General features: G+C 38.7%; 1 long non-coding RNA gene across 1 annotated transcript in view; it reads left to right on the forward strand.

The window, feature by feature from the left end:
• Positions 1-23,743, forward strand: part of LOC122980102 — a 76,347-nt gene that overhangs the window by 44,966 nt on the left and 7,638 nt on the right. The window contains exon 2 of the long non-coding RNA XR_006402995.1: positions 14,049-14,104. This is a non-coding gene — a long non-coding RNA (uncharacterized LOC122980102). The remainder of the gene's footprint in view (positions 1-14,048; positions 14,105-23,743) is intronic.

A 23,743-nucleotide genomic window follows, 5' to 3' on the forward strand; every position in this document is an offset into this window, starting at 1 on the left:
CACTGTATTAACAAATTGATGATACTAAAAATAATGATGATTCAAGAGCTTTATTGTCACATGCACAGCAACACAGCAGGCGACGACACCGAACGCAGTTAAGTTTGCAACAAATCTTCCCAATTAAATGACCAAATACAGTATGATATGACCATGTGACTCCAGAACGACACATAGAAGTGTTTTCTAATCTGGCGTCTCTATCAGCAGTAATCAGCAGGACAAAATCATTTGTCTGTGCTTTCCAAAACCGTTACAAATCACCATTAAAAATGATATATAATATATAATATATAATAATAATAATGTTTTATGATGTGACAGTGCTGTGGTTGAGGTCTGGTTAGGTTTAGGGAGAGATCATGGTTTGGGTTAAAATGATCACTTTGTTAATGTTAGAGAAACACGTGGTGTGGGTTAAAGTTACTACTCCCTTAAAGTTAGGCCACCTTTGTTGTCATGGCTACAATAATAACCAGGGGGTTAAGGTCAAGGGACGGTCATAGTTACGTTTTTAAAAAAAAACTGTCCCAACTCGTGGTTGGAATTGTGTCACCCTTCCTCCTCTGAATGAAGAAAACTGTCAACTTTTCTATACATCATCTGAACTGTGCCATCGCTCCAGGTCGTAATTACTACAGCTGCTAGATGGCATCTCACTGGCATCACTCAAACTTCACTATAGTTCATTTTTGAGTGACTGACGTTACAACTTATTGTGTTGTGTTTTTCTTGTGAGGACAGTCTCAAAGCGTGGCTTCTTCAGGCTCTAGATCATATTAAAGTAATAAGTAATTATGTACAATTGCAAAAAAGGAAAAGGATAAGAGAGAGGAGTAAGTCAAGAGTACAAATATATACTTACAGAAATAAACAAAGCATTTTTTCATTTAAAAAAAGGCTAAACACAATAACCAGAGGACCTTTCTCTTAATAAATTACAGTCTAAATTTGGCAAAAGTATGATTTCAATCTGGAACTGTCTGATCAAAATTTGTAAAGAAAACTACTCATCTGGCCAGACATTAGATACCAACTTCCTGCACTTACTACTGTATAATACACTGGCCTAACCTTGTCTCTCTTGAGTTTATGTTTGAGGTTAGTAAGTGTGTGGTAAATATATAGAAAATATATGCAATATATGCAAATATGTTGTGTGTATCTCATTCTAACTTTTGTGTTGCTTCTGCTGATGCTCATAGAAAAACGTTCTACCACTCATGATTTCAACTCTAAACTTGATTTCTTCTTCATTAGTTGGTTCACTTTAGAGGGTTCACTTTATGCCAGAAATCATTTTATTACAGATTTCTTTGTTGTTGTTGATGGTGGTTATCTCATACTGGTACGACACTCGTCATAAGTTCGTCCTGTCAGTGGGGACAGTTTGGTCAATAAATAGCCTGGACACTTTGTCAATAGCTGTCCAAACTGTCATCAGTTGACAAGTTCGTGTGTTCTCACAGGGAACCTGGTTGCTTTTTTTTTTTCTTTTTGGTCATTTTTTGTCATCTTTGAGATGTGAGGTCAATTTGTAGTTTACTTTAGAGTATGTGATGTGATGTTCCGGCTCGCTTTTATCACTTGCTGTCGGTGTCGTCTGTTCTTACTAAGGCACTTTGAAGTGAACCTAACTGTTAAATTGACTTACATCTCGGTGTGAGGGCAGAAAAGAAGGATAGAACGACGAAGAGAGACGGAACAGATGCTCAGAGAGGACGATGACACGTGAAAATGACTTCATAACTGTTTTTATTTGTTGTTTTTTTTACATCATTTCAAAATCTCATCTGAATATTTTTAGTTTTTACATCAATCAATTCCTCTCCTTGTTTTTAGCATCTTCAGAACTAGCTTTATAGTTCACTTTAAGGGCATCCAAATTGAAGGTTTTCACATGCCAGGATTTGAGGATTATTATTTATATTTAATATTTGAACAGTGATTCATTCAAAGCGTATAAGGAGTGACAGTTTTTCCACCACTGTTGTCTTTGCAGGATTAACCTCGAGGCATATTAACACGAATGATTAATCTCGAGGATTAGGTTGCAGCATTTTTCCAGGAAACTGTTTATATATGCAGATTGTGTTTTAGTGTGAATTGTTCCTTCTGGGCCTCTGTCTCGGGCCCATATGTTTCATCATCTGCTGCGCTGTTGGTGTCAGATGAAACCATTAGTATATAGAATCATTAGCGCTGGACGACTCTCCTTCCTCAAAGTGATATTTTTTTTAGTTTTGTAGGACATGTTGCTTCGTTTCATTCAATTTAATTATCAGACATTTTCTGACTAATGTTGGTCATATTTTAGGGCACATAGCTATTAGCGCTCACCCACTGTTAAAAGAGGTTAAACACCACACTTTTATCACATCCGCATGCTGGTAAAGAATCCTGTTTTAGAAAAGCTTGATGATGAAATTAATGAGTGATGCCTTGAGCGAGGCTCTAATTTCACTCCAGTGCTGCTAAAATAAGTGTGAGAAGTTAAACTACTGTGATTATTTGTTAAGATTAGACTGAGGCATTGATGTAAAACGGTGTATTTAATCAAGTACTTCATCTTAAAATGAGCATAATTATAGATGAGAAAACAAGATCAACCTCCAATCACGATTTACTTATAGAAATTCATGGCGTTTGATGTTGCTGTTGGGTGTTTCTGACTTATAATCTGTTTGCTTCAGTTCAACTCAGGAGTTAGAAGTTAGTTTTGTCCATTTACTTACTTCATTTAGTCAAATACTGTTAAAGTGTTCCTACATAAAGGTTGTAGCACAAAAATACAAATTGCCAATGTGTTCAGAAATGACTGGTACTGCTGAGCATAACGGCACCTCATCATCTGTCTCTCCTCTGGAGCTGGTGGAGCCCAATGGGAAATTTCCAGTTCACCATTTTTGCGGCTAATTTCACTAAGGAGAAACCCTTCCAAACTGACTTTATTCTGAGGTAAAGATACACAAGTTATGAGACTGTATTGTATATACACAATGCACCATGTCGTTGGAGCTTTCTGTCAGTCAAACTCGACTCTCGGTCTAATTGTTTTGGTCCGAGTGGGGCTGCTTTTTTTGTCATGAGTCAGGAGAAATGGACGGAGCTGAGGGTGAAAAAACACTGAATGGTAGGAAACAACTGCTCTAACCACTGTGGAAACAAGACATGAAATGTTCTTGGCGAAGACAAGAACACTGTAATGTGGGACGTGAGGTGATTTTCAATGGATGTAGCCAATTTTGTATATGAGTAAAAGACTGATTCTTTGTATCATTTCATTTATGCCCATTACTTCAAATAATATGATTGGGGCTCCATTCTGTAACAGTAGTATGAGGTGAAGCCTGGAGCCACAACTGGTTAAATATGTCTATCTTTATGGTCTCTACATCTTCTTCCTTCTATAACCACTTACTTCCACCATATGAACATATATAGCTAATATGATATATTGTATTTCTCGTTTATTTTAGATGATCTTTTTGGCATTTTTGCCTTTATTTAGACAGTTGAAAGTGCAGAGAAAGAAACTATGCATAGTGAAAAGGATATAATATACAACAAAGGTCCATCGTAGGTACGTGGTGTGCGTCTTAACCAGTAGACTAGCAGTGCACCCTGTTATTGTAGAAGCTTGATTACTTCCACTTCACATGGTTGATCAGTGCTACACTGATAAAAGAAAACAGCTCATTTGATCTTAATGCAAAAAGTGCCCCGTGACAGTTCTCAGATTGTTTTCCTTCAGAAATAAACATTTCTGGAATAAACAATGAATACTTATCAGCTTTTGGCATGTAAGTGATCCCAGTTTAATATCTGCACAAAACATCATATATTGGTTGTATATATGTAAAATGATTGGTTAATCAGGTACATGGCTGCTGCTTGGTAGCTTTCATCATCTTTTCATCCTTTCAGTTGTCAGTTTTTTACATTGAGGAAATGATTCATGAAATATAATGACATAAAAGAAAACGGAATCTAAAATTAAATTAAATGAACTCCTGTACCGGTGTGCTCTGAATGAACATGAACCACAAAAACGGATTCCATTCTCATCAACAAATGCTACAGATGATCTACTGACATCACTGTTCATACCCCTGTAAGAGTTTTTTAGCTTCAACTTAACTGTCCTTGGTTAAATATGTGTTAATAGAATTTAATGTGTCCATCTGCTTCACTGACAATAACGTAGCAGATGCAGTTAAGGCACCCTGGGCCATCCAAAGCCAGACAGCATTGATGTTTCCTCTTTGCTGCATCCTCTATCCTCTATTGATGTAAATGTACAGACATGCTATGCTTTCACACATAACATGTAGAGAAAAATCATTAACATACAAGCGTACCTCAAACGTACATAAAAACACACACAATCATGCACACAATCCATGCTGTACATACACTCATACATTATATGTATGGTCAACAAATGCATATACATGCTCTGGGCTGCTGTAAATGTACATTCACATACACAACTACAATATACACTTTTCTTTGATAAAAATTGCAGCTTTTATCCCATGTACAATCTTTCCACGAAGCCTTCAAGATGACTGACAGACTGCCCCTACCTCCCCTGATAGTGTGTGATACTTTAAATTAGGACCCATGGCAAACATGAAGTCAATAAATAGTCTCATCTATTAAAACTGCATAGGCAGAATTGGTTGACTTTGACTGGGGTCCCCCAGGACCCCAAGACATTGTTTTTTTTGAAAAAATCACTAATTAAAAAAGAAATAGAAAACAGTGATATGAAGTCATGAGGAACAAATTGACTGACAGTCATGAAAAATTGGAATGATAGAATAAAGCCTGTGAGATATGACAAAAAGTATACCTCTGAGGTACCCCAGTCGGTATGATTAAGAAACACACAGTAATGATGCACACACACATATGCATTCTGTCTTGAGCACACACACATATACAAGCCATGTTAGAGAAAATATATGCATACATACACATTCTGAACACCGTCTTACACAAATATGACCGAACACACACAAAACCTACATAAAACGTGCAAATGCACCCCCAATTACCCTTCAAACTTACACACAGACAAGCACACACATGCACAGTCTTTGTTGATTGGCACTGGCTGCTGCATTGCTGACGACCACCGCCGTTTCATTAGCATAAGGCACAGGGGCGATGCACCTTTCGCTCACTGTGATCCACAGGAGAATGATTGGCAGCGGCTCATGCGCAGCCAGACGCTGAAATGCGATTCTGCTATAACTGAATTCAAAGGAGCCGCTTGCCCCGATGGCTCTGGGGGCTACAAAGCTCTACTCAATTTCACCTTTTGCTTAGATCCAATTTTTTTTTGACTGACATTTCTGAATGCGACTCGTATCTGATGTCAGTTTGATGGATGCATCCTGAGATGGCCCGTGTGTACAAACTAACTGCAGAGTCACCAGACGTGGACCTCTGTTACGGAAACAACTATATGTGCAGTCCAATATGTTAAGGCAACATGATCTGCATGCATTAAAACTGTGTTTCATGTGCCTGTGTCCGAATCATTTGAAACAGTCTGCACAGACTTAATTGCTCGACCAAATGTTTGCAGGGGTTCACTGCATTGAAACATGCTCTTAAAAGCGTATCGCTGGTGTATTTAGAAGTATAATAATATACTCTAAATGACCAAATGTATACCTTTGAAATAAAACATATCATATGTTAAATTGAAAAATAACTGTACATGGATAGTGTGAATGTGATAAATGTGAGAGAAAGAGTTTGCAGAGCACTTTATTGTTTGTGTACATCTCACTAAAATATGACCGTATATAAAACACAATTTGTTGCTTGTGCTTCTGTAAGCAAAGTATTGACAATGTGTGTGTCTGGTACATAGTGGAGCAAAGAGATGGACGGCAGAGAAGTGTGTTACTCTGCAGGAGAGGTTTGAGAGGACATTTTGATATTTTTGATACTGTACAAACTTGTCACCATCGGGATTTATTGTAACTGATACATCATCAACTAGGAAGGTCGGTTATCTGGTAACTAGGAGGTAATATCATTTACATGCAGGAGTATTTGATACTCAAAAGAGGAATTTGGGAAAGAATACTGTGTTTTTTTAAAGATGTCAATAATTATATCGAGATGGCATCTTGTTTTAGAAATCATGATTTTTTTGTTGTATTAAGATTAAGAGTTACTGCAAATGACATACATACAGGTGACTGCGTTAATGGAGGACAGATGAGTGGAAGGGGGATTTCTACAAGTGAATGTTGTGTTATAGATAACAAAATATTCAAAACCACAAAGATTAATAAATAAAGCTCTTTTTCAGTGTCATGAAAAAAAAAAAAAAACAAGACATTATTCCCTATTTAGTCATGAGTTGAAATCTTACCTTGCAGCTCATTTCATCTCCTTTTTCCTGTCTCAGCTCCCTGCTGTCTGAGTAATAATAAGAAAAAAAAAAGAAAACAATAATCCAATAAACTGAAAAAATGACATACTAATACATTCAAAATTGACTAAAACAGTGTGAAAGTGCATTTATATATTTATTTCTTTGGGTTACATCACTTCTCTGAGCCCCGCGGGCGGCTTGATTAGCATAATAATTAAGCCGGAGCTGTAATGCACTGTTTGTTCCTATATTGCTGCACACTGCAGTTGGTTTTGAAGTTTCACCCCTCCGCGCTGCGCCCGCCTCCCACCCTCCACCCCTCCCCTATCCAAGAAATTATCATGCATTTAGACAATGGCAATGAATTAACAGAGCTAATTTGTCCCGGACTCCTGTGTGTGTGTGGGTCTGGTATGTGGGCGAGTACACCTCTGAGACTTTGTGTCTATGTGTGTGTGTGTGTGTTGGAGTGTGTGTGTGCACGTACTTCTCCTCACTTTCTCATTACATGCAGTGATTGACTCAGACAGAAGGAGAAGGAGAGAGAGAGAGAAAGAGAGAGAAAGGGTAGAAAAAGAGTGTGTGTGTGTGTGTGTGTGTGTGTGTGTGTGTGTGTGTGTGTGTGTGTGTGTGTGGTGGTGGGGGGGGTTGAGGCAGATTGGGAAAACTTTCATTATGAAATTGAGAATAAGGAATTCAATCAGACCTCATTTAAAAACTAATGTTATTATTCTCCTCCCTCGTTCAATCTCTCTCTCTCTCTCTCTCTCTCTCTCTCTCTCTCTCTCTCTCTCTCTCTCTCTCTCTCTCTCTCTCTCTCCGTCCCCCTATCGGGGGTGTTTACGGCAGATTTACATGATTTATAGTGAACTGCAATGAGAGCATAATGATGTTCTTAGTAATGAATTGATTAGCATTTAAATAGCTGGGAGAGCCGAAGCACAATGGAAGCTGTTAGGACCGTTAGGGGTTAAAGTTCAAGGTACGTTTGATTTTGCGTCTCATACGTGGAAGGAGAGCGGTGCCGCCTTCAGTTTATGACAGTTTTTGGGGCCGCATGTACACAGAGAGAAGAGTCATGGGCTTAATTGAGTGTTTGCTTGTAATGTCGGTGGTGTAGTAAGTGGTTCAACTACTCTGGACGAGTGTCAGGTATATACCTAAAATGCCAGCAGTGTAGTTTTATTTGAAAAACTCTTTACTCTATATTTATTACATGTAAAGAAGTCGGCCAGCGATCATTTAAACTATGATCAAAGTTGCCCAAAGTTTCTTCTGAAGAGGAAACTAATCAGAAATTCATTACTGTCATTCATTCTACCGATCACTGATTAATTTCAAGAGTTCTAATTAGATCCGATTAATCAGTCAGTATGATTTATTGGTAAACCAAACCGTTAATTAGTTTGACTTCTACAGGGAACAAGTGAAGTTTACAAATTACAATTTAGGTTGTCAAAATGAATCAACTCAAGTCATTTGAAATGTAGCAGTGATATATCGGCAAAGTATTAATATTTTACTGTTACATTAACTGTTGTTTTTTTTTGACTCATTAGTACAACTTCTACTGTTTCTGTTAATAGTTAATATAATATATAATAACACTGAAGGGAATGGTTTTTTATGCAGTTATTGCCTCAAGTGTTACTTAAAAGAAAACAACATTAACAATCAGATGTAATTATGAAAAAGACCTGCACTGTTTACTCATTACATCATGTTATTTATTCAGCAAGAATCAGAAGTCATGCTGAAGTAAAGAAATTATATAGTCTACAGCATAATTACCCCAAACACAAAAGGATTTGTTAAAATGCATGTTTGGGAAAATTTGTTTTTCATTTTAATTTGCACTTGTGTCTCTCGATGGTGAGCAGAACATAGATCACGAATATGTAGGAGACAATCATGTTGTTTCCATTAATTGCGAGTGAAGCATAAGTGACGACAAGTTTTAAATGGAAGCGTATTCGTTCCGTCAGATGGACGACTGAGGATGTAGCCGAAATGCAAAATCAAAAGTTTCGGTTGTTTGTTTTAACTGCTTAAAACCACCGATGTTTGGTGCAAAAGCAGGTATAATGTGACGTTTCTGTAACACTGATGTCCAGAGAGCAAAGAATCAACATGTAATTCCTTTAACCATGACTAAACCAAGCCTTAACTTCAGGAGCCAATCAAAGACTCACATGAGTCACTGTGTTGTTCAGGTTTGAGATCTTGTTCTTAAAGTCACAAAGATGAAAATCAAACGCTGTAGTATAAAGATTTCAGTTATGTTTTTGATGTCTGATAACGTTTTCACAAAAGCAACTCTGACCAAATGAGAAACTAATCATGTAACTCAGTGTCTCCATATATGTTGGATATATATGTTGTGTGTGTTCTGCACTGGCAGGAACTGAAGCAAATGTCATAAGTCTTTGACACAAAAACAAAGTAAATTTGACTGTAGTTACACAGAAAATGCTGTGATACTTTTATTCAACATTGTCTTTTGAAGTTTTTGTAGTGACGTATTCATTTTATTTTTGTCATGTTGAGTATTTGTTTTCCCCTACTGCCAACTGGCGGCAGTAAAAATGACATTTACACAAGTTCTGCACTTGAGTACAATTTTGAGGTACTCGTACATTACTACAGTATCTCCATTTTAAACTACTTTGTACCTAAAACCACTACATTTATTTGGCATCTATAGTTACTCGTTATTTTGCATATTAACATCTTACATACAACATACAGTACATTTAGATTAAAACATTGTTATAGACTGTTATAGCTAGAACTATCAAAAATAATAAAAGTATGTAAAATTTACCACCACCTCAACCAGTTACAAGATTAAAATGCTATAACAATCTGAAAGGATTCATGTAAATATACACATAGCTAATACTTCTGTATTTTTGGATGGACTGTAATAGAAATGTAAAATGCATCTCTGGTTTGGCACCGAATTTCTCAAAGACACTGAATCCAGCCAAACCAAATATTTCAATAAACTGGACACAGCTTGCATCACAACTGCTTTATCCTGTCAACAGAAACATCCTCACCTGAGTCAGAAAATACTTGTCAGAATATAAAGAAGCAACAACACACACACACCCGCTGACTTTAAGCTGTTTTCTTGTCTGAATTTGTGCTTGCGTGTGGGCTAATTGTTAATGTTTGAGTGCTTTATGCTTGTGCGTGCGTGTGTGTGCGTGCGTGTGTGTGTGTGTGCCCCTTCGAGCAGAGCAAAGACTTGCTCAGCTTGTAATTCTCTTTTAATAACAGTAATCTTGCCACCACTCTGCTCTGCATCAATAGTCATTGAGCTATTATTCTGAAAAAAACTGGCTTTGGAAAAGGACAAAATGGTAGAGAGGAGAGTTGAAGAGAAGAAGACGACGGGGTGATGACGGTTTTCAGACGGAATGAGCCGTCATTTCGCTGACTCAATATCCTCTCATTTGTCATCCTTGTCGATGCGGCCATGAAGTGATTTTATTGATTACCGATCTCACTCTCTCTCACACACACACACACACATTCTAACACTGCCTCTTTCCGCTCTGTGACACACAAAAGTCCCGTCAATCTCTTTCATGCTCACACATGCAGACGAGCGTACACTTTACCTCATCTGTACAAGTTTGCGCACACACAAAACTACACACACAGCCAGACAAACACGCAAACACAGCGCATTTTCATTACTTCACCCAATTATTTTGTCTCTTTGTCCCTTGCTCATACACGCATGCACGCACAATCTCTTAATGCCTGTACACCCGATGTTTACATACAGATATAATCACGCACAGACTCTTTCAATGTCACAAACACTTTCTCTCTTACTCGCTCTCTCGGGAAAAATGGTTTCGAAATTTGAGGATGCACATGTAGCTCTCGACTACACCGACGTTTACACCTAGGAAAAAAAAGAGGAAGGGGAGGGGAAGAGTTATGTCATGTGTTTTTGATTATTATACACATTTTGATGGCCAAGAAGAATGAAACAAAAGTCCTCACCCCCCGCCACCGTATATGTTGTATATAAGAGTGAACGTCAATGTGTGCTTCACCCTAAACCTCCAGAGTTCAAGGCAACATCGCAGATTTTTCACTATCTTTTTGTTTCTTTTTTGTTATCAGGAAGGTGACAAAGGGTGACATTTCGGCTTTTGATGTGTTTCGGTTTCCCTGATGCCACGAGCAGAAACATGTTAGAAGGTTTTTCTTTATACTACAAGCGTTACTGGAGTCTTGACCCCTTCAGACTTCTTTCTTTCTCCATGAACCTTGGATGTAGGTGAGGTTGTGCCAGGAGTCCCTACTCTGCTTATACTCTAGGAGACAAATAACTGCCAACAGACTTTTGACTTGAATCTTTGCTACTTGGCTGTCGCTCAGGAGGTACAGCGGTTCGATTCCCGGCTTATGAATGTGTGTGAATGGTTAGTTCCCTCTGATGGGCAGGTCGGGACCTTGTATGTTAGCCCCCTTACTCATTCAGCGTATGAATATGGGTGAATGTGACTCGTAGTGTAAAAGCGCTTTGAGTGGTCAGAAGACTAGTAAAGCAATATACAAGTACAGTCCATTTACTGAGAGAGGACTGTGATTGTTTCAAGAGGTTGCTTGCCAGAATCAAATAAACATATGTCATTTTAAGTGTTTGGGCAAATGACCAATACTGTCCTTTAGCATCTTTCTCTGTGAGAATGCAGCCTAAGATCACTACTTCCATCCCTGCCAATAAGCATTTTTGAATAAATTGGAATTAAAATTTCTTTTTTTGTTAAGCTCACATTGTAGAACCTGTACAACCTACTTTTTTATAAAAATGTACTTCCAGTCAAATTTTAATTTGAAAAAATCCTGATACTCAATCAGTGTTAGCACAGATTGTTATGATGATTTGGATCGAATCAAACAACACGGCAGAGAGCGGGAGGATGGGTTTGGACCATACAGAGATCATTTTATCACATATCAGAGAGAGAAAATATCTCTGTTGTCATTCCCTCCTCTCCTCTCCTCTCCTCTTCTCTCCTCTCCTCTCCATTCCTCTTTTTATAGCTAACCACATGACCACTCGCACTCTTCTGATAACAATTAACTCGGTTCTAAAGAGTCAGCAAAGATTTTTCTTCTTTTTTCTGTCAATGGACATTTTCTTCTTGCTGATGGTAGCACTCTGCCGTGCGAGAGCGAGGACTGATTTGATCGTCTGTAATTCTGAGTATTTCTGTGTCTGTGAGTGTCAATTTATAACTCGTGTATGTGTGTGTGTGTGTGTGTGTGTGTGTGTGTGTGTGTGTGTGTGTGTTTGTGTGATAGCCAAGCAGCTGAGGGAGATGGCAGCCTGTCTGTCTCTGTTAGCATCTTTACTTTGCCAAGGCTCTCCTGGCTTACAGCCTACAGCCCAGACACACACACACACACACACACACACACACACACACACACACACACACATACTGACAGTCCAGCACACACTGACACTCTCCCGTACACGCACATAAAGGGACGTCATCACACACATGCAGAGCTTCACTTTAACATGAGCACACATCAGCACTCACTAGTAATTACAGACTGTGACAGAAACGTGCAAACTCACAGTCAAGGATGAGACTAACATCAGCTCACACACACACTCAGACACACACAAACACTCACAGACTCTCCTGTAAAAGGAAAATTCCATTATTTTAGTACCCAGGTCTTCTTTTTGTCGCCACTGTTCGGGGTAATTATTACTTAATTATTTTACCTGCCAATGTAATTCCTGAGCATTAGGTATGGTTGAGCATTGAAAATCAGTTTTGTATTAGTTTCAAACATATGAGAGCTGCACATCTAAAACATGTCTTTTAATTGTAATGATTGAATGCTAAAACTAAAGATCGGAAGTGCTATAATTCTCTGTACCTCACTGTGTCAATGCAATGTGACTGAAACCCCTTTTCCCTGAATCTCTCTGACGTTGGCATCCAGTAGCCTGTGTCCCCCCCCGAAACCAACAATCTGCCCAATTTCATGCTGTGAATGACCAGGTGTGCAGAGAGCGGACAGTCGGCAGGATTTAAACTGCTCTCTCAAGCTCTCATTTTTCCATTCTTCTTCTTCTCTCAACTACTACTTCCATCACTTGTCATGTGCACAAACAAGTGCAACATCAGAAACGCCTGTGAGGAGAGATTGTTCAGAAGTCTGCACCATTATCCCCATTTCAACCAACGACAATGACAACCCTGCCACACTCTCGGGCCTTTTTTCCGCTGCGCCTTTGAGAGCGGCCGTTCTGAACAGCTAATAACGCTTTCGCCTTTTCTTGGACAACACTCTGTACAAACATCTTTTTTTTTCAAAGCATACCCCTGCATTCATAATAAAAACTTCAGAACCTAAAAGAAATGGTAAAAGGTGTCTTGATTATGTGATGCATTGGAGGTTCAGTGTCCATCCAAAATTGCAGGAAGCACCAGTCAGCTCTGATTTTTACTATTCCTTAATGTAAACCTATTTTTATGCATTGAAGAGTTTGCAGTCACTATACCACATGAAGCTGTAGCTGCTAAAGAGTAATCATTACATGGTCGATTTTACCTGCAGGCTCTACAACAACACATACTGTTCTCTAAAAGTTAGGTTATTAAAAATGAAGTGTGGCTGCCATTTAGCTCAATTTAAAGGAAAATAAAATGCTGAATTTCAGAAGGTTACGATGCACTTGCTGAATATGAATTTTATTTTTTTAGACATTTATTTCCAGTGTCAGCTCTAGAGGATGAAATCATGTAGTCTGGAATTGTTTTAAAAACATGGATTAGCTTCAGTAAAGCCTCAGTCTGGCTCCGACAACTGACTGCAGCATTTTGGAGTCAAGCAGCTGAAAACAGGCAGCAGCATCAAATTGTCCACCGTGACCTGAACTGGATCTCAGCCCATCCTCACAGGTTCACAAAAAAATGGAATCAAAAGTGAGAACTGGGCTTTTTTTTTGTCAGAAATCAAAACTCGTATGAAAAATAACAGTCATGGGTAATATTTTGGTAAATTTACATTACAGTTTTAATGCTTACTATCAATTATGGAAAAGAAATATGTTGCCACACACATTTTACATTTACTGTGAAAGGTATATTAAACTGCCAGTACAGTAACCATTGCATCAATACTTCTACTTGGTGTTGGGTTACTCTATTATAAGTCCCTTTCTGGGAAATTAGAAAATTTGTCCCTCTTCCATAGATGGAGTAAATTACATTTGTTAAAAATTAGAGCTGGCATATATCTTGATAGCTACGTGGTGCCTGTGGAGATATACACTCTACTGAATGCAGGCTAGTTTCAAACTAGATTAGACAATACATTAGTACCTGAAAAGCGCTGAAATTAGTAGTAATTATATCCAGTGTTTGTAACAAATTGGCGAGTGTAAAATCTAAATTAGAAATAAATCAGATGTAAATTACCAGAAAATTGCATTAAATTGTAGAATTGACGTCAGAATTCCTGTATTTCCCCACCTTACATGTGTCGACACCGTGTGTTTGTATGAGGGTGTGTGTGTGTGTGTGTGTGTGTGTGTGTGAGGCTGACAAAGATTTAGTGTTGAGGTGTGTGTGTGTCTTTCTTTGTCTAGGCTGCTGCCGTTGCACTGTTTGCTGTTGGAGTGTGAAACAGCAGGATCACCTTCAGGTAATCATAATGTTAGCTTCCTCCACTGCACCCAGTACTGCAGTGGTTTTGCCAGTCTGTGTGTGTGTGTGTGTGTGTGTGTGTGCGCTCTCACGTGTCTGACTTGCTACCAAATCTGACTTCAGCGCCCTGGTACTGCAGTAGTCATTCCTGCCAAGCCACAGCTTTCTATGTGTGTGTGTGTGTGTGTGTGTGTGTGTGTGTGTGTGAGAGAGAGAGAGAGAGATTGGGTGATACAAAGAAAATTTAGCAGCAGAGCGGAAGACAAAGTAGCGTGGAGAAAGCATGAGAGAAAGACAGAAAATTAGCAGAGAGAAAGATGAGGATAGTCTGTGTGAGCATGTGTATTTGCTGGTGTGTGCGTGTGTGTGAGAGAGAGAGAGAGAGAGAGAGAGAGAGAGAGTCATGAGCAGTGTGTGAAAGGAAGAGAGTTTGGGAGAGAGAGTGTGTGTGTGTATGAGACAAAGCAAGAGAGAGGAAAGATAGAGAGAAAAATCTAGTAGTGTGTGTGTGTGTGTGTGTGTGTGTGTGTGTTTGTGTGTTTAGCCTCTGCAGTGGAGGGATAACCTCCTCCTGCACTTCCCTGGATGTGATTCTATGGGAGGCCGATTAGGGTGAAAACATTGAAATATGTGCACATACACACTGACAATGTGCACACACACACTGAAAACATGCACATACGCACTGAGAATTTTCACAACCCACCACCACACACAGCAGGATATAGGCTACTTGTGTGTGTGAGTATCTGAGTGTGTGCGTGTAAAATAATTTTAATGTGCCTGGAAGTTGTTGTAGTGTAACAGGAAGGCAGGTTGAGTTGTAAATCTAGACCTTCCTCTTGTACTGAACTGACTCTCAACACACTGTCAGGCAGTCTGGCATGGAGCCTCCTGTGCGTGCGTGCATGTGTGTGTGTGTGTGTGTGTGCATGTTTTCGCAGCGTATGTGCACATTTTCAATCCGTACGTGCACATTTTCAGTGCGTGTGTGCATGTGTATGTGTACGTATGTCAGTGTTTTCAACCTAATCGGTCTCCCATATGTTCCAGTCAACCAAGGCTTATCACACACACACACACACACATTCTGACACAGACAAAAACACAATCTTAAATACACACTCATGCTTAGTCTTTCCCTTTCTTTCTTTTCACTCAATCAGTCTCTCTGTGTCTGTCACACACACGCACGCATGCACAGACACGCAGCTTGGTGGGAAACACTGCAGGAGTATCAGGGTGCTGTAGTCAGGTCTACTGTAGGGTACGACACACAATCACACACACAGAGAGAAACACACACAATGACATAATCTGTCTGATACTCTCTCTCACACACAGCCTCACGATTAAAAGACATTATAGGTCTGAAATTCAGCTGGCAAAAAAAAAAAACGACCTAGTTATGTTTACGCCATCTAGTGGCCGTAGTAATAATGCACTCCAGAACGACTTGTAGGAGCGTAATATGCTGCTTTGGTTAAGGTCTGGTTAGGTTTCGGCACAAAAAACACTTGGTTAGGGTTAGGGAAGATCATGGTTTGGGTTAAAATGATCATTTGAAATGTGGTTTACACAACTTTTGTCGTCATGGCAACAGTAAACACCATGACGTTACGATTTTTTAAAAAAATGTAAAAATGTCCCGACTTGTCATCTAACAATCCAGCCTTCCACCGACATGCTTCCTCCTAATAAGGCAAAATCATTTATCAAGTCACCTCATATTGACGTCATCTGTACTGCGTCGTTTCCCCCGATCATAATTACTACGGCCACTAGATGGCGTAAACGTAACTACAGGTCATCTTTGCCAGCCTGAATTTTAGACGTATACTGTCGTTTTTCTTGTGATGACGGGCTGCTCTTTCACACGCTGTCTCTCTCTATACAGCACACACACACCCACAAACACACACTCAAGTAAAATGCGTGTATACTGCACTTACACACATGCATAGACAATACAAAACACATGCCATCATACACAGGTGCATATTTGCATACAGACCATCTCTCTCCCTCGTCTTCTCACACACACACAAACACACGCAAGTATGCAGCAGTAAAGAAAACTCTGCCCTCAGGATTAGTTGTGGTAATATCTCAACAAAAGCCTGGGAAATGGAAAGCTCTTCTGAGGGAAAGTTACCGTGAACACTTTCCCCCCCCCAGAAAATCATTCTTTCCTCAGCATACAGAGAGAGAGGAGGAGAGACTAAGAGAATGGGCCCAAGATTCCCTCCTTCACATGTAAAACCACCAAACCACTAGTTACATTATATCCTTCATGAAGATATAAATTGTCAGGTAATAAATGAGTGAATGAAGAGGTGGTAACACGGCAGTAAAGGAGGTATACACCATGTCAAATAATATATTCATAATAAAGTATTGTAGCTGCAGCACAGTGATTGGATGATCAACTATGTTACCTCAGGACGTCGTGTGTTTAATATGTTGAGCTTGGTCTTTTATGTGTGGAGTGAGTCTGCATGTTCTCTCAATCAGCCTCCTCTAGTTACTACTTTTTTTTCTTTCACAGTCCAAAGTCATGCAAGCTAGGATACAAAACAGCAATTTGTTGAGATGTCCTCAGACCATGTGTGTGAATTTATCAAGTGACATCCTGTTTCACATGAAATTTACGAAAGCACTGGTGATGTTTTGATGACTTTCATTTCACATTTGATCTATCCAAAAATCACATGTTTTGCAAGACATATATCACATTTTTTTCATAAGGGTGACCACCAATAGTTGCAAAACAGCACAACGGTCTGGTTGTTGTTGAGTGTAAGGGATTTGTTCACAAATGGTTTTATGATCTTAATGGGGACTTTTTTTTTTAATTGGATAGTGGGCAGTGAACAGGAAGACAGGAAACAAGGGAAGAGAGAGATGGGTATGACATGCAACAAAGATGCCTGGCTGGAATCAAACCAGTGACGTTGCGGTTATGTGGTGTGCACTGTAACAAATTGGCAACCGGGACGCTCTGTAGTTTTGATTCTTAACTCATTGCTCTAGATTTTGAGGTTTCAAATGGTTTTCTATTGTTTCCTATTGTTCAAAATGACATATTCAGACAAGCAAAGAGCAAGGGCGAGAAGCAAGAGCAAGAAAACCCAGAAAGTCATCGCAGGGGCAAGAAAAACCATCCTAGAAGCATGATTTCTCAGATAAGAGACGATTATAAAGTTTTGGTCTGCTCACCCAGAAGATGCGTCCTGTCCAATCACAGGGACTGCTGAGTTCTGTGGGGGTACAGTCAGTTCTTTGATGTCCATGGACAGGCGAGCTTGACCCCAGAATGCTATTACTTTTATATCAAAGTCCTTGGCCTTATAACAATTGCATGTTTTCTAATTTTGATTGTAGCGTTAGCATTTTTAGAGTGAAACAAGCAGAATGGTACAAAGCATTACCCTAGTGTTATCAAAGATGATGGGACTGTGTTAGTGATGCATTTCCTGGCTTAAGGCAGTGGAATAAAAGTATAATTAAAGTGCATAACAACACATATTGTGATATACACACATACTTACATACTAACAAGTCCTCTAACTTAAACAACCAAATACGTATATCTATATCTGTATCTAGATAGATAGATAGATCGATAGATAGATAGATAGATAGATAAAAAATCAACACTTTCTTAAGGCCAAACAAAAAATAAACAAAAGGTTTTAAAAATAAACCCTGTCCAGACAGCTGAGACATATTACAAGATCCCAAGATCCCATGAAAGTGTCTGCTGTCACTGACCATATAAAATAAAGAGCAATAAAAATATGCCCTGGTTGCATTTTAATCTTTGCAGCAATGAAACTATGCGTGTTCTGTGTGAAATTCTTTTGAAATTCATTGATAACGGTTGCCATAGAGCATGTCTTTGATTTTTGAATGAAGTCTTTATATTTGTCCTTGAGTCATACCAGTGAGAAGATGGTTCATTAACCTGGAGGTTGAGTTCTACAACAGACACAAAGACACAGTTTTTTCTCTCCCTTGAGGTAGGATTTCACAACTATGGGAATTTATCACAGCAGCAAAAATTAGCACAATGCTGGTTGGTCAATGCAAGACGATGTTGCACAGTGCTGGAGCCAGGATCCACTGTTTTTGTAAACAGCTAGAGGACGGGATTTTTAGATGATGTCACTGTCTCATGAAGACAGATTTCAATTTTAGATTTCACATAGCTAAAAAGAAAAAGACCTGAAAAGAGCAAGGCACTAACTCTGTCCAAGTCAGGAGTTCTATTCCCCTTTGCTCTGCCCATGCTAAAAGTATATGAGCCTCATGGCACTTTGAGACTCTTTGGATAAAAGCTTTCACCAATTGGCACCTTATCTTATGTCGAGGTAGTAAAGTAAAGCGCATATGACAAATTTATCCCTGGGAAATAAGTCTTTGATCACTGTACCAAGAGACAGAGAGTGAGAGAAAAGACTAAGAGAAAAGGGGAAAAAGCTGAGGTTAGCCTAATTGAAATGCAAACCACCAAACAGACTGTAACCTCAATAAGGCTGAAGAATTTAAGGTCGCGATGAGAGAATGAATGGGGGGGGGGGAGGTGAAATATACTGAAAGGGAGGGAATAACTTTTCCCTCTAGAGCATGTCCTTCATCACCATATAGAAAGAGAAAGATGGAGAGAGAAGGGAAAATGAAAGAATGACACAGGGGGTTGGCGTCATTGAAATGCAAAACCTTGAAAGTTACAATAACCTGGTGCAGAATTTAATACAGTTGGAAATAATTGCAGAAATGACTGAATGAATCAATGAATGAAAGGTGGGAGAGAGATATGGATAGAAAAATAGCAAGTCCACCTCATTTAAATGCAAAACGACCAAACAGATCATTAACAGGAAGTTGACTAAATGAACAAATGAAGGGACAGAGGAAGGAGAAACAGGGTAATGACAAGGCAGAGAGAGAGAAATATTTCCACCTTGTCCCTGGTCAATAATCCTTTCAACAGTGAAACCAAGAGTGAAGTGAGAGAAGGAAGCCAGGAGCTCAAAACCTCATTGAAATGCAAAACCGTTAAAACATAACCTCCCTAATGAAACTGAATTCAAGACACGACTAATTCTGTTCCACTTAAAGCTCGGGCAGTTATACTAATTGGTCGGTGAATAGTTTGTAGTTTGTGACGCTCCATAACACAGCTTTGATTCAGTGAGATATTTCATATTTGCAGGAGATTATTCTTTAGGATTGTTCAATTAAAAGGTTCACAGTATCACAAAAAAAAGGGAAACCAAAATCCCGTCATCCTGTTCAAGATGATGTCATCCTAAATGTGCTTCTCTGTTTTGGAAGTTCATTTCAAATTGGTGATTTGATAGACCTCAATAATGTCATCAAAGATGCACTGTGCAGTTTCATTGGTGTTATTATTTATGCATATGTAAATTATTTCTCATTGTTTAGCATACTTTTGTTATTTTACTTTGTTTAAAATGTGCTATATAAGTTTAGTTTAGTTTATTGTCATTTTGTGTTTTTCTACATTTGTATCTTTCTTCGTGATAAATGAATCTGGTATACTACAATCATTAAAATGGCCTTATCAAATCTCAGCTCGCCTCTGCACCACATTTTTTTTCTGTAGTTGCATTGCCTGCTCTGCACCCTTCACTGGTTAAAAAATGCAATCACAGGAATATGGAGAGCAACAACAGAGAGGGAGGGGGGGAGTGAATAAGAGGGATGAGGGTTATCGTCACCAGCACACAGGCTCACAATACAGAAGCACTGCTGGAAAAAAAAAAAAAAAAAAAAAAATTGGCCAAGGAGCCACAGGATCAGAGACAAATCAGAGCTGAAAGATGCTATAACAATTCTAATCATTCATTGCAGTTAGCAACTCTTCTCACATTACATGTCATCGACGTTATTGCATTACTTGTTACTCAGCAGCAAATGTAATGTGTTAAGTTAGATTACTCGTTACTTTGCTTTCGTTACTCAGCTGTCAGCTTCGTCAAAGTTGCCTTTAAACAGCTCAAAATCCTCCACGCACACGCTGCATCTTTTGTATTTCAAACATGTAACTTAGAAACATAAAATTAGACGTTTGTGGTTTAATAAGTAGGCAGGAAACAGTTTTGAGGGATTTACTGACCATCCAACAGCTAGCGTTAGCATAGCCTCAGTGACAGCACGCAGCTACACGATTCACACACTTTTCAATTCTACTGCGGTCAAGCTAACCATGTAATTTCCTACTGCGTGTATACTTCAGTTATTATGGTAATGAGGTTTTTGTACTTGGAAGAACTGAATGATCTGTTGACTGAATGTGGTTTGAGGTCGCTTTCATTTACTTTACACTTGACCAATAATATCACGGTTTGATTCAGAAAGTGAATTGAAAAAAAGCACTATTTATTTCACTTGTTCACCAAGGAATTCACTGTGGAATTTGAATCTACAGAGTCTTGACTTCACTTATACAGATTAACAAGGTATCATATTCAGCATATTATGAAAAAGAAACTGTATGTTTGTGCACAGTTCTTAGGGCACGCTGAGAGTTGTTATTGCTGTTGTAGTAGTAGCAGTCAGACAATTATTTAGAATTTCAGCTTTTATGAGTGTCTCCAAAAATGTAGATTTATACATATATATATAAAATTACAACACATTATTTGTAAAGGTTGGAGATGGGATTAATGGATGCAGAAAGTACTGAAGTGCTGTACATTTGCAGTTTGTGTGGATATGGGAGTAGAACATGTCAACAATAATGCACCTATTACAAACAATACCTCTGTAGAATACATTAGCATGTTTACCTTTGAAGTGTATGAGGATGAGGAGGCGGTATGTGCATTATGTGCATTGTCTTTCTTAAATAGCTGTAGGCTTTGGGACCATGCATGTGCAGCGTTAAACTCCCTTTGAGCCGGAGTGTAGGCATAGTGCTGTTCTAGGAGTTCAACTGGAAGATCTGGCGCCAGATGCATAAAACTGTCCAGATTCATGATTAAAACTATATATCACACTGTATTTGTGTACACACAAAGCCAGAAATATGCATACGCGTTATTTTCATCAGACTTATAAAGCCGTGTGTGCTTCATAAATCTCAGTCATTGAGGAACTGGGCACACATGGATGAGCCTCATTTCATCGCTCGTAAACTCTTGCTTGAGCCTCAGCTGTTTGACTTGATCAGCGTCAAGGGCGTAATGATGATCCTATGAAATGTAACACTTGTTGGGTAAGAGCTATACAACACAACTCAAAGTATGTAGCAAAAGTGCTGTGGATAAGAACCGCTTTGTTACACTTACCAAGGTTGATGAACTCAGCGGTCCGGGAGATTCAGACACATAGGTACGGGATCATCACTTGCCTCACCAGCTTGTGTTGATGTCCTAGTTGACCTGGTTTTATTGGGCACCTTCAAATTAAGTAAGAAATCAATATTAGAAAAATCTAAAAGGCTTTCAATATCAGGTTTAGTGGTATTTCCAATTATGTTAGTAAAAGATCATTGGTATGCTCATCATTCCAGTCAGTGTCCACTGTACATTAACACTGTTTACTACAAAGAACACTATAATCTTATGACTTGAAAATACACTAACCTTGTTCAGATGGTTTGGAAAGAATGCAAAAATTGAATCACACATTCCTTTTAAACACACTATTTACCCAGTTCTGTCATGTGCCTTGAAATGATAGCTACAGAGAACTGTAGTATCATTAGGTTCATAATGCTTCCCCCTGACAGCTATGGCCCAAGCTTTTCTTAGTCCAGGAGGTTCTTTGGGGAACCTTTGACAAAAACAAAGCCATCTCAAAATTACTTCTGGCATTTAGTTGAATGGTGCAGCCAGTGCACTAAACTAGCATCATAAATATGGCTTGCTAGATCTAGCTTATTTAGCCAGCTGGTGCGTATAATCTAATGAGCACAAACACATTCCAGTGGACAATTTTCTATGAAGTAAAATATACAAAGAATGAGGTCAAGTAAATATCAAGTTTACCTCTAGTCACGTAGTGCTTTAACCATTATTCAGCAACGTCATGTTTTCGTTAGGAAGCCATCATCGTGAAGGTGTCAGGTCATTTTCAGGATAGTCTGAAGCAATATTTCACATTCACTAACTTATATAACAGTAAAATACAATACAATTGCCACTTGTGAAAAGTAATGTGTTTCTCCAAGCAGTCTACTCTCTTTAACTCTTGACTGCTGACCAACCGCTCCAGTACGGCAACAACGCAGACGCAAGAGTTTCTGCACTTAAATTGCTTAGTGCAGCTTTAACGATACATAATCGAACACCACAAGATTTTAAGGAAAAATCTGTTACTGTGTTTTCGATTTCTCAGTTTCAGGTTTGTCTCTTTTTATGAGCTGAGATAAGAAATAAAGGAGCTCTGTGATGTGTTTTTTATCGTTCTAAGTGGAGTTTTACAGCAGTGAGTCGTAAGTAATATCAGGCTGCGGTTGCACAGATGGAACTTAGGAGGATAAATTAATTGATGGTTTTGATCTCTTCAGGGGATCTGTTGATGATAATAAAATACAATAATAATAATAATAATAATGATATCACCGTTACCCATTATTGTGCTTCAGGTCTGATTTGTATTCCCAAAATTAATTTAAATGGATCTGATTTAGACCTCATTTTGAAAGTTAACAGGTCCAGTTTTTTTCTGCTGCCTTCTGATAACTAAATTCTTGTATGTTTGGAATCCATCGTCCTCTGTTACTGTTGCATGAAAATGTTTGTTTCCCACCATCCTTGTAAATGTGTGGGAAGCAATGAGCAGTCTGTTGTAGACATACAGATTGTTCCATTAATTATGGATATACTGAGCGATGAGCCCTATGCTCTGTCAACTCAGTGAATGCCAATGTTTGTAAGACAGAAGGTGTTATAGTTTGTGTTGGATCTCATCAGGCAATCTGCACGTTGATGTTAAGTCAATAAATAATTAATGGCAGATGTTAGCGTCTGTCCCAGTTGTGTTTCACTGTGGTTCGCCTCGCTTTCACAGAGGTTCCGGTGGAAGCGAGTTGGAGGTTTGTTCCCACTTTTATCTGTGTTTTGGATAAAAAAACAACAGATTGCATATGCATCAAACATTTCGGGTTTTCTGGAATCCTCTGAAATGAGGATTTACTGAGAGCACCACCACAACCAGATAATAAAAATTAAGGAGACCAGACCACATTCAGGATCCCAGTTAATGATAGATATACCATTTACAATTGTTCTAATAAAATGCTTCTTCTTCTTTAAAAAAAATACTTTCTCTTGCTATTTCTTAACCCACGGTAACAATGTTTTGATCCCAAATGGATTTTCTTGACATTGAATTGACCCTTGAACTTCCGATTAGTCAGATGCTTTATTCACTTGGATGCAAATTAGTCAGTTTGAGATTTCTTAATCAAGCACAAGCTTGGCTCTTGGGTGGCAACATAAATGAAACATAAGCAACCTGACTTAACAAAACAAGACATGTTCCACCTTGTCTACTAGGGATGTACCTGAATACAAAATGCTTTATTCGGCAAAGCACAAATAGAGTTTTTTTTTCCACCAATATTTGTTTCATACAAATATTTTAAAAATGATTTGTTTTC

Source organism: Thunnus albacares, chromosome 4, assembly GCF_914725855.1.
Source record: "Thunnus albacares chromosome 4, fThuAlb1.1, whole genome shotgun sequence".
Taxonomy (NCBI): Eukaryota; Metazoa; Chordata; class Actinopteri; order Scombriformes; family Scombridae; genus Thunnus; species Thunnus albacares.